General features: G+C 37.0%; 1 pseudogene; it reads right to left on the bottom strand.

The window, feature by feature from the left end:
* Window positions 1-9,799: 9,799 nt before the first annotated feature.
* On the bottom strand, window positions 9,800-10,996 carry LOC118855281 (annotated as a pseudogene).
* Between the last annotated feature and the right edge of the window lie 1,361 nt (window positions 10,997-12,357).

The raw sequence follows: 12,357 nt of genomic DNA, 5'->3' as shown, positions 1-12,357 counted from the left end.
CAATAGAAGAATTACACAGAATAGAGCATAGACTATGACCTGTCATGATTTTGTAGGATTTTTTAATGTGCTAGAAGGGTGGGCTAGATAACTTCTAACATTGCTCCCAACTCTAAGTTTCTAAAATTCTGTGGCAGAATAATTAATTTAACAATTATATTACTTTGGGTTCTGATCTCCTATGTATGGTACTCTCTTCAGAGTCACAGATCTGAAGCCTATCCACTGCTTTTTTGGTCATGGTAAAAAAATACATCATATCGTCTCATACATTCTCCATAGGGTATTTACCCAAAATGCTAGAAAACTTCCTCTATTTTTCAAAATTGTTTAAGTAACAGTGCAACATTTCAGGTTGTCTATTTCTTAGCTCCAGTTATCACTAGATGGTTTACTTGCTTCCTTTTCAAAACATACAGCTCCTGAATGCTGTATTTTATGTGACTGCTTATATTCAAGTCATTGTTATTAATATGCTCCGTCTTTTAACTCCCTCCATCTGTTTCTCCACTGCCCTTTGGAGGACCCACATTTTGATTCATCACAAGATATAGAATCATAAAATTAGAGCTAAAAGGGACTTTAGATATTATTATAACATTTCTGCCATATAGTAGGTATTTAACAAATGTTTATTTATTGGTTGAAATCATCATAGCCACAGAGCATCATTTTGAGAATATTAGTTTTAAAAAGATGGGTTTCATTTGAAAGACAACATGGGAATCACTGAAAGCACTGCTCAGCTTTCTTAATACAAACCATCCCTTTTCTTCCTCAGACTTTGCCCAGCACTTTGACTGTGTGTGATGTCTGAATGAGATATATGTACTGATGAACTAGATCAATAGGTTGTATATTAAACTGCTCAGGATAATCTAAACATAAATATTTCATTCACTTCTTCTTTAATGGGAAGAGTGTTAAGTTATTTTGTGTGTTTGTAGAACTTATTTAGAAGGTACCATACTAGCATTGGATTTGCTAAGCCAGTACACGGTGCCATCTATGAATTAAAGAACAGGGAGGACATCAGCTTCTGCAGGGAATCTTATTCCATTTGGACTCTGCACTGGGCATCTGATGTTACAATGATTAATGCACATTTTGAGGATATGATTATGTTCTATCCTTTATACTCATAGGCAGAGATTCATTGAATAGTTGTCTATGATATTGAGTCTATTTAGAAATCTTATAGAATCATTAATCCTGACACACACTCTTGGTTTATTCATGATAATATCAATGCATTGATAAGAGGAACTTTGTTGGAAGACAAACTTTCAGTCTATCTGCTATTCTAATGAATAAGTTTTAAGTCAATAAACCATAAGCCCCATGGGATCTTTTATTCTCTGCATCCTTTATCCAAGGATGTCTGTTGTAGAATGTAATTTGTGAAATCTTTCCTGTTTTCTTCTCCTACTTTTATTAAGGATATCCTCAATGCATGGATACATGTATAAATAGCTCTGGTTAAGATTCTATATTTATGAAATTGTTAAGTTCACATTTGAACCTTAGCTTTGATTTCATTTGCATATAAAAGGCATTCTGTTAGCCAATAAAAATTTTACTAAGCAGGCACTATGCTAAACACTGGGGGAACAAAGAAAGGCAAAGAACAATAGTCCCAGCTCTTAAGAAGCTCATAGTTAAATGAGAAAGCCAACATTGAAATAATTATGGTCAAAAAGATATATACACAATAAATTGTAGATAATCAACTGAGGGAAAGCACTTTCATTAAGAGGGATCGGGAAAGGCTTCTTGTAAAAGATGGAATTTTTAGTGGGCCTTGAAGGAAACCAGAGAAGCTAGAAGCTGGAAATGAGGAGAGAGAAAACTCCAGGCATGACAGATAACCACATGCACAAAGCTGGGAGATGAGAGTATCATGTACAAGGAACAGGGAGGAAACTAGTGTCACTAGATCATAGAGTGTGCTGAGTGGAGGAGGAGGAAAAGGTGGGATAAGGTGGGATAAGATCATAAAGATAGGAAGGGGCAGGCTTATGAAGGGCTTTGAACACCAAATAGAGGGTGTTATATTTGATACTGGAGGTAATAAATGGAGTCACTACAGTCAATTGAATGGAGAGGGAAGGGGATGACATGGTCAGATTTGCTCTTTAAGAAGATCAGTTTTGCAGCTGAGTGGAGGATGGACAGGAGTGGGGAGATATTTGAGGCAGGTAGAACAACCTGTAGGCTACTTCAATAGTGAAGGAAAAAAACTCATTGTGAAAACATTTAAGTACCGATTCTCCAATTTACCATTTCAGACAATTGCCTGAGACACAGAGATATCAAGTAACTTGCTCGAGATCACACAACTGGTATATATCAGAGGCAGGATTTGAACTCAGGTTCTCTTCACTCTAATTCCAACTTTCCACTAACCTATACTGCCACTCCTTAATTCATCACTTAGCCCAATTTGTAATGACTAATTTATAAATATAATTGTACTTATTTTTAATTAAGAAATTAATTGGTCATCCTTCATACTCAAACAGGACCAAAATGACATCACTGTATCAGTGGTCAATGCACAGTGTATCCAACTATGGTTGATCAAACCAATATGAGTTTGGAGCCACCACAGCTTGGGCACAAACAGTCCATATGAACATTTGGGATGGAGATATCTAAATTTGCACATTTCACATTTCTTTTGAATTCCTGCAATTCTACTTTGTTCAGACAGCACAGCACCTTCTTTGATGTGAGCAGGCCATGCTGGGTGGTCCTGTGCCAGGGTCTCCTATGTCTCACAGTTGATTCCAAAGTTCTTCAAAGAAACCTTGAAAAACAGAAAATAGAAATTGCAAAAAATAGAAAAAACAACAAATATTTTATTAGCCTCTTTCCCTTGGTGTTTGTTTGTTCATGGTATTTATACATAACAACTTGCATTCCCAAACTTAATTTTAGATTTCCTAACAAATATAAGGAGTTAAACAACAGTTGTGATAATGTTCATGTTTAGTGCTTGAGCTAAAATTTCAAAGTATAATTTTTGTCAAAATAGTTCTTCCTCACTGCCATCCAAGAATATGTCTCTGCAATGAGTCATAGGGTGTTGCAACTAATTATACGAGATAAGACGAGCCAGAGTGGAAGTCTTATTCATTATTTTACTTGTGGATTCCATCCCAAGTCATTCTTTTATTATTCTTACCTTTTTGACTAGAAAAAATGTTTATATTTTTCTCATTTATGTTTTCTGAACCTTAGGACAAATCTTAGGGTCAGAAACACTGCTTTCAGACTTTGTTTTCCTTCATCTATAAGGCAGCCTAAGTCAGAATGGAGCAATTTAAATAGCACTAAAGTAAGAATCAAGTCTTGGTTCTAGTTTCAGTTCTGTCATTAACTCATTGTGTGGGAAAGTCATTTGCCCTCTATACCTCAGTTTCCTCAAATGCAAAGCAAAGGTTGAAATAGATTTCTATGATCTCAAATCTAGTCTATGTTACAGTGAGCATGTCCAGATAAAATTTCTCAAGTAGATTTGCATGGAAAGGCAACTTGATATACTGGAGAAATGGACTTTAATTCATTTCAAACCCAGGTCAGACACTTACCATGTGAATATGAATGTGCATGAGGCATTCAATCTTTCTCAAACTAGATTTCCTCATTTGTAATATGATGATAATTCATGTAGCCTTTTCCTCATGAGATAGTCATGAAGATAAAACAATATATCAAATATGATATATAATATATCAAATAAGTAAACATTTGTGAAGCATTTAGTACAATGTATGGCATATTGTAGGCACTTAATAAATGTTTATCCTCATTCCTTCTTCCCTACCTATTAGAAAACCTACATTCAATACCAGCTTAGATATTTTAGAGACAGATGGGTAACACAATGTAGAATGTTGGTCTGGAAACAAGTAGACTTGATTTCAAAAGCAGCTTCAGATACTTATTAGCTGTGTGACCCTAGGCAAGGCATTTAACACTGTTTACCTCAGTTCCAAGGCTGTAAAATGGGGATAACAAATAGCACTTACCTTTCAGGGTTATTGTGAAGATCAAAAGACATAATGTTTGTAAAACAATTAGCACAGTGCCTAACATACTGTAGGGACTTAATAAATGCTTATTAACTCCCCAATGTCAAAGTGCCCTCTAGAACTTAATGTATTATATGAATACCAATGTATATTACCACCATAATTATTATTTGTTAAATAATTATTGAGCTGTAATTTTATTTAATTTATTAAATTGCAAATAATATGTTTTTTAAAAAAATTAAAACCCTGCCTCAGACATTTAACAGCTGTGTGACCCTGGGCAAGTCACCTTAACACCTGATTTCCTCAGTTTTCTCATTGTGAAATAGAGAAAATAATAGCTCAAAATGTCCTAGGGTCTTCATGAGGACCCAATCGGATCATACTTATAAAGCACTTTAAAAATATTAAAGTGCTTTGTAAATGATTAATATTATTAACTATTATCATCATCATTATAATCATCAACATTGTACAAATGTGCTGGGATTCCAAAGATGGAATGACAGTCTCTGCCTTCAAGGAGCTTACAATCTAAATAAGACGCCCATGACTGTACAAAAGTAAATATGTGGTAAAAGTAAAGAAGAATAAAGAGATCCTGTGTTCACCAATTGTTAATGCAGACCCTCCTAAAACTACCTTGGATTCATTATGTATATACTCATACAATCATGCAAAAATTAATTGAGACAGGCAAGAGTTTTGGTGTGATTTCATTTTGTAATGGCAATGCCTATGCCTGTTTGCTTCTGTTGACACTAGGCTGACAGAAAACATTTGATCTTAACCAGACAATACCAAATTGGTTTATCCAAATTTGGTTACTCTCCTTTCATTTAAGTACTGGATTTCATGTCATATGTATATGTTATTGCTTTTTTCATCATGTTTTTAAAAAAGTTTCTTACTCCAAGGTAATGTGCAAAGGTTGTAACTCTAAAACAACACACTTTAGTGACTGCTACAGTTATTAGAGTGGCTTTTGAGAAGGGAAGGAAATAGAGTAAGTATTTAGAAAGTACCTATTATTTGCCAGGCACTGTATGAAGTGCTATACAGATAATATCTTATTTGAATGTGGGAAAAGCAAGTGTTTCAGGGATCATTCAAACCCACAATTAAAAAAGGGTCAGTTGCACCAAATTACAAAGGATCATTCAAACCCACAATTTAAAAGGGTCAGTTGCACCAAATTAAAAAGGAAAACAAGGTGGACAATGAAAAATGCCAAGAACTGACAAACTATGCCATAAAACAAATTTATCATTTCTCAGTTAGCAAGAAAAGGGATCTGGCAACTGGAAGGGTTGTTACTGATTTTTCTACAATATAGCATAAACTTCTTGAATTTGGAATAAAAGGAAGAACACTAGGGTTTTTTTTAAGTGTTAATCATTGCTATGTGGAGGTGGAAAAGTATAAGGGGGACTTGCCATAAGTAAGACAAGGTAAAAACAGGAGTACTGAAGATTAAAATAAGACAAGCTTATTGATGGAATTAATTTTTTCATTCAAAATTATACCAAAACTGTTGTCAGAAATTCAGGTAAACCTGAAAGATCTGAGAATCTAGATTACAATAAAAACATCCACCCCACCAAAATGTTTTGGGGATTTATCATTCCTCTCTGGCTTAGATGTCTTATTCCAATTGATGTAATGATGAATGCTAGGCAATATACTGTTATACTGGGAAGAAAGTTTGGGTTTTTTGGGGGAGGAGGTTTGGAGAAGGGAGAGAAGGATTATAGACAATCTCTAATAGAGCTGGACTGCTGTAATATGATCATGGACAATGTCACATACCCTGAAAGGGTTGGAAATATATTTAAGAAATGGAAACATACATGGCTCATTTGCCTGGGATCATGTATGATTTAAAACCACATTAAAAAACCTATGGGATATAACTGAGCTTAGACATATAAAAATCAACTGTTCATTAAAGCCATGTTAAATATTTCATGAAACATATGGTTCCATGATTAATTAAAGGATATATGTCTGAAAAATGTGAATTCAATGATAAATCATGTGAATTAAATATCTACATTAAAAAGAAAACATTAAATAATAAAATTTTTAAAGCTACAAAAAGTTTACAGGTTTATGTATGTTTGTCAATAAATTAAATTATTTTACTTTATCTAAGCTAGTTTGTTTGCCATTTTACATGTATATCTTTCATTCCACATTCAAATGGGAAGGAACTATTTTTCTCTTTTTTCATTTCCTTAACCCTTAGCATATTATGGGGTACACAGTAGAAGTTTAACAAATATATGTTGATTAACTGATTTTGATGTTTTTTAAGAAAATTTGAGCATGGAGAGATTACAGCCAGTCAATTCTCTGATGCTCAAAGAACATTTTATCTCTAATTAGAAACAACAATTTTTAAAATTTGGAGGTATGGAAATAGTTCTTAGACTTCTAACCCCATAAACTTTGTATGGTGCAATAAGATTAGAATAATTTGAATAATTAAATCAATGAAATTCAGGGGGTTTCCAATACTAAATTATTTTCCTTTCCACTATCAAGCAATACAGGACCTTAATGACATCAAAATTTGAGTGAGCAAAGTCCAATAGAGTTAGGTGTGCCAGGCAATGAAACCAAGGAGCAATTTGCAATTGCTCCCTGTACCCTCATCATCGTTAAATTAGGTTCACCATTCAGGGTTATACTGTATTTGCTACCTTATTAAATAAGAATCTGAAAAAAGAACTAAAACTTTACACCTCAATTTTTTTTTCATTAGAAAATCAGCAAACTAGTATGCAAGTGATTTTAAAATATAAAATTAAGGTCAAAATTCATTTAACAGTGTCATGATAATACTTTCTTTTCATAGCACCAAAGTTCGCAGATGTATTGAGGAAATCTTAGATATTTATTTGCTTTTTGCAGGAGAAATTCTTTTCTGAGTTGACTGAAGAAATTATATAAATAAGTGCTTCATGGTAACTGTTGTTAAATGGAAGTGGTTGAAAGGATAATCTTATTTCTGTCTATTGATTTTTAGAAACGGGGAAGCAATATGGCTTTCAGATATAAAACTCAAGCTTATGTCACATATGAAATGTGAAGTCTGTCCAGAGCACCAAGACATATAGTTTTCCAGGTCACAGGTCTGCTCCATTCTCTGGGCCTAAAATGATTTGCAGTGAAAGGAAAAGTTCCTTCAGTATCATCTCTCCTTGTACCTGAGGTCGATACCTTTCTCTGATCTGAGAGAAGAAAATGACATGCTCTTTGGTCCCATCAGTAGTAAGCCAATTTAGGTTTTTTTGTGTTGTTTTTTTTAAATCAGTGGAAGGTTTTTGGAATTTAATTCTTTCCATGGTTTTGAGTTATTTTCATTTTCAATGTAGTCTAAATGGTACATGCCAAGGATACTAAACCAAGTAGAGGAAAACACTTCCATGAGAACATTGACTGCATCAGAAAAAATGTTTATACATCAGAGAGTAACATGGTTTGTACTAATCCAGGGATTATGGCTATATCCTTTTGATAAATTATAAAACTCAGAAATTCCCAGTGTTGGCTAGCACTGAAGTCAGATCTGAAAGAAAGCAATGCTGTTGACCTGGAAAAGTCCAACCCCAACAGCAACTGAAAGAAAATACTTGTAGTTTTCTCAATTAGCTGGCTAAACACTTTCCCATAAACTGCAAACCATGAGAGCTGCCTGTCTCTCATTTGTTTAAGATAGGCTAAGTTCAGAAAATGGAAATAAAATACTTTATTTTAAAATAAAGAGAAAAAAGTTTACCTTATAAATTAAATATATAAATTCCTGTTTATACAATTTGCTCCTTTTTTCCCCCTCCACATACATACATTCCAACCCCATGCTCTCTATCCTCCCTTCTATCTCTTAGATATCTCTAGTTTCCTTGAGGGTTTAACTCAAATGCAACATTTAAGAAGGCAACCTTCCTTTTGCCAAGTCAGCAATACTCTAATCACTCTAGGTCATATAAATTTGAATTATTTTGTATTCATTTTAATATATTTGTGTGTGTTATATACACACACATACAGCATAGAATGTAAGTTTCTTGAGGAGAAGGGCTATTTCTTTGAGGTCTTCAATCCTGGAAGCTGAGAATTTAAGTCACAATGAGCAAAGGAAAAACGAGGAAATTTTAGACTAAGTGTAAAGATGACACCGTGCCCATGGTCTCTTTAAATATTGTGAGTATCTTGATAGAATTAGAAGTGAAACCTGGCTGGGAAAAAAAGTTCTTATAACTCTCAATTGTTCATCAGTTTCTGTGGGTTCAGGCAAGGAAAAGTTCTGTGAAGTGTGACCCCCTAACCCCACCCCCTGAACCAGTGATGGTCCCTTGAAGTGCAGGTACTGACCCAGAAGAAGACCATCCATTGGTTCAAGTGTTAATGATCTGAAAATATTTTTGGGTATAGTGTGTCAAATAAAGAGAAGAGACTCACAGTGCTCATACCCATCATACTCCGATATTGAGAAGCAGACCCTAATAAGAGAATGTACTATTGAGGATTATGATCTCTGGAAGCAAAAAAGAGAGTGGATTATAGATTCAAGGAAGAACCAACCTTGACAATCAAGAGTTGAGCTGAAGAGGGAACAGACTGAGATTCAAATGAAGAAACTCTGTATGAAAGAAATGATGCTTCTCAGAAGGGATGTAAGGAGCTGAGTGAGAACTCTAGGACAACGTGACTTATTTTGGCCACATGATTGCCCCTATATGTGTGCCTCATAACTTTTATAATCTACACTTGAACTCTCTTTTCCATTGGACACTTGCTGTATTTATGAGACAGAATACCCTTGGTACAGGGAAAAACGCTTTGTAGCCACAGTTCTTTGTACTCATCTTAGTAATGCCATTCTAATTGATTCTAGAGCTAATTATGAAACAAAGGGTCATCCTGGTGGGTCTTCAGGCATATTTTTTAGATTCCTAGTCCTGCAAACAACTCTAGGAACCCAAGATAACAGCTGCTCTCTGTGGGACCTGGCCTGCCAGTAAAAGGAGAGGAAAGGGGTATCAAAATTTGTATTCCCTTCCAGCAAATAGCAACTAACACCAAGTAAGGACTTAAAAAATGCTTGTTGAAGAAAAAAATGTCAAGTATACATATACATATAAGTAGAATATATGAGATAAACCTATTTATGTCTAAAAATATAGACAGATAATTTGTCATTCAGTCTTTTGTCAGTCATATCCAACTCTTCATGAACTCATATGGGGTTTTCTTAGGAAAGATACTAGAATGATTTCACACACACACACACACACAGAGAGAGAGAGAGAGAGAGAGACAGAGACAGAGACAGAGACAGAGACAGAGAAACAGAGACAGAGAGAATATAGATCTTTCTTGGTCTCATGGAGCAGGCTGTGGTATATAAAAACCAGAAAACGTTAATACAAGAAGAATTGATTGACAATATAAGATGCAAATAATAGTTCAACAAGAACAAAGTAATTGAATGAATTCCTGTGAAATAAGAATGACCAAGCTTGGACCCAAATATGTACATTTATACGAGAAGGCTGATCAGCACCTTTTTCCTGCCTTTATTTTTTTTAAGGTCAGAAGATTTATTAGTTAGGACATGGAAATAATCCAGGGTGCTATCCTCTCCCACCCAGACACCCTCTAATATGGGGGCCCTCATTTGGTTGCGTCTTCACTCCCCCTTCAAAGGGCTCTGTAACCAGGACTCTCCATGCACAGGAGCCTCCTATGACTCAGAGGTCTTTAGGGATTGTGGATACACTGTTGTCATGGGCATCAGGGCCCTCCAATAGCTGTGGGTAGATAGTGATCTCCTGCTCCAGCCGACTCTTGATATCCAGGAGGAGCAGGTATTCCTGGTTCTGGCACTCTATCTCTGCTCAGATTTCACTCGACTAGGCCTCAGTGTTGCTGATGAGAGCCTGTATCTCTGACAGATGGACCCCCATAACATCCTCTGTTTCTTCCAAAGTGCCTTCAAGAGCAGCTCTCATGCTGAACTGAGACTGCAGTTCTATCTCTAGCCCCTGAAGGGTCCACTGGAGGTCAGTGATTTCAGTCTTGCTGGTCTGGAGCTGTTCTGTGTGCACAGAAACTTCTTGGTTCAGCTCCTCTGTCTTGCTGGTGAAGCAAGCTTCTGTATCATTCCTGTTCTTCTCCGCCACAGCCTCATACTGGCTTCTCACGTCTGTCATGATCTTGGCCAGGTCGATGCCTGTTGCCGAGTCCACCTCCACGTTAACCACCTGCCCACTCAGAGCTCTTATTTCCTCTTCATGGCTTTTCTTGAGGTAGGCCAGCTCCTCCTTCAGGCCTTCAATCTGCAGCTCCAGATCAGCCCTGGCCAGCGTCAGCTCTTCTAGCACTCTGCGCAAGCCATTGATGTTGGCCTCTGCACCAAGACATATGGCCTGCTCAGTCCCAAACTTGGTTCAGAAGTCATCCACAGCCAGCTGGGCCTTGTTATTTTACAGAACAACCTTTGAGTTCTCAATAATGGCACCAAGAACCTTATCTTGCAGGTCCTGGGTAGTCTTCCTGTAAGCACTGTAGTCTTGGGTGGGTCCAGAGCCCTGCTTCTGGTAGCAATCCCAGATCTTGACCTCCAGATCAGTGTTGGCCTCCTTCAAGGCATGCACCTTAGCCAGGTAGGAGCCAGGTGATTGTTGATGTTCTGCCTGGTGACCTTCTTGTTGCTCACCAGAAGCCCATTGGCTTCCCCGTAGCCCAAGCTGAAATTGGTTGCTGCCAACCTCATAGCTCCCACTCAGGCCTGAGGAGGCAAAGTGGGACATGGACACTCCCAGGCCTCCTTGGCCTCTGTGGAAGTTGGGTGCCTGAAATGCCCAACTTCCAAAGTGCCCCGTGTTGCTGCTCTCCAGCCCCAGGGTGGAGGCAGAAGACAACTGCCAGTAGCTGTAGGAAGTCATGGTAATGGCCTGGGTGTCTAGAGGCCGGGACTCTGGAGGGCAGCTGGACACTGATGGGGAAGTGGGTGCTCAGAAGTTTAGAGGGGAAAGTCCCTTTATTTTTTCAGAGGTAGTTATCATGTATATGAAAAACTGCATAGAATTAGCTTTGCTGGACTATTTTTTAATTCTTTGTTATGAGAGAGATTTTTGGGAAAAACAGGGGAGGAAAATATTGGGAAATGTTAGAGATGTAAAAAAGAATGTTAACACTTTTTAAAAATAAGGATTCATGACTACAACAGAAGAGTAGCACTTAGAAAATCTGCCACGTTTGGGATCTCAGGGCCTGGATTTGGATCCTGATGATGCCACTTATAATGTGATGCATTTTGGGCAAAGCCATTTAAATTCTCTAGGGCTCAGTTTCATCACCGCAGAAAGGAGGAACTTGGACTAGGTGACTTCTAAGGTTCCTTCCAGTTATTAATCTGTGATGTAATAGTTGTGAATAAATATTAAGCAAATGAATGGTATAAACCAAAAAGGCTAAAGAAGTGCACAGAAAGAAGAAATTGCTTCAGGGCGAGGGGGATCAAAGTTGACTTTCCAAACTGAATGGAACTTAAATGGGGAATGAAAGCATTCAATGGGTTTAGAAGTATAGGGAGGGCATCCACACTAAGCAGTAAAAGGGAAAAGGTGAACAATTATGAGATGTTTAGGGGACAAAAGAGTGAAGAGAAATTTTGAAGGAGGGCAGTTAGTCATGTGGTTGTAAAGCTTGGTTGGAGCCAGACTCCAGAGGGCCTTGAATGCTGGGCTTCAGAGTTCGGACTTGATCCTTTAAGCAGTTAGGAGACCATATTGGAGTAACATGATTAAAATGTATGTTCAGAAGATTAATTTGACACTGGGTGAAGATGGATGAGAACTGAAGCAGGGAGTCTCTAAGACAATTATCAAATTTCTAGGCAAAATAATGAGAACCACCAAATGGAGATTTCATTTCTTGCAAGTTCTTTTAAAGGAATTTTTTGTTTTGACATACGGAAGAAAATACTTGTAAGCAAAAGTACTATTCAATCTCAAAATGGAATGTAGCTATTGAAACAGATGTGATAAGAAGGTGGAAGAGAGGAGCAGAGTGGAAGGTGTCATTGAGGAGGCCCACACGGCCAAAGTGCTAGCCTACGCAAATAAAGAGTTTGTATTAAATGTAGTGCAACAAATCTTTCTTTTTGTTACAAAGGAGGAATAAAATATAAAATCATCTGTTTAGCTTTTAAAGCCCTCCAAGACCCTTCAAGACCCTTCCAGCTTTTCCTGTCCTCTTACATTTTACTCTTTTCCATCTTTCCTCCTCTACCATTCAGTGACAT

The sequence above is a fragment of the Trichosurus vulpecula genome, chromosome 6 (assembly GCF_011100635.1).
Source record: "Trichosurus vulpecula isolate mTriVul1 chromosome 6, mTriVul1.pri, whole genome shotgun sequence".
Taxonomy (NCBI): Eukaryota; Metazoa; Chordata; class Mammalia; order Diprotodontia; family Phalangeridae; genus Trichosurus; species Trichosurus vulpecula.
This window is presented reverse-complemented; position numbering and strand designations above follow the sequence as displayed.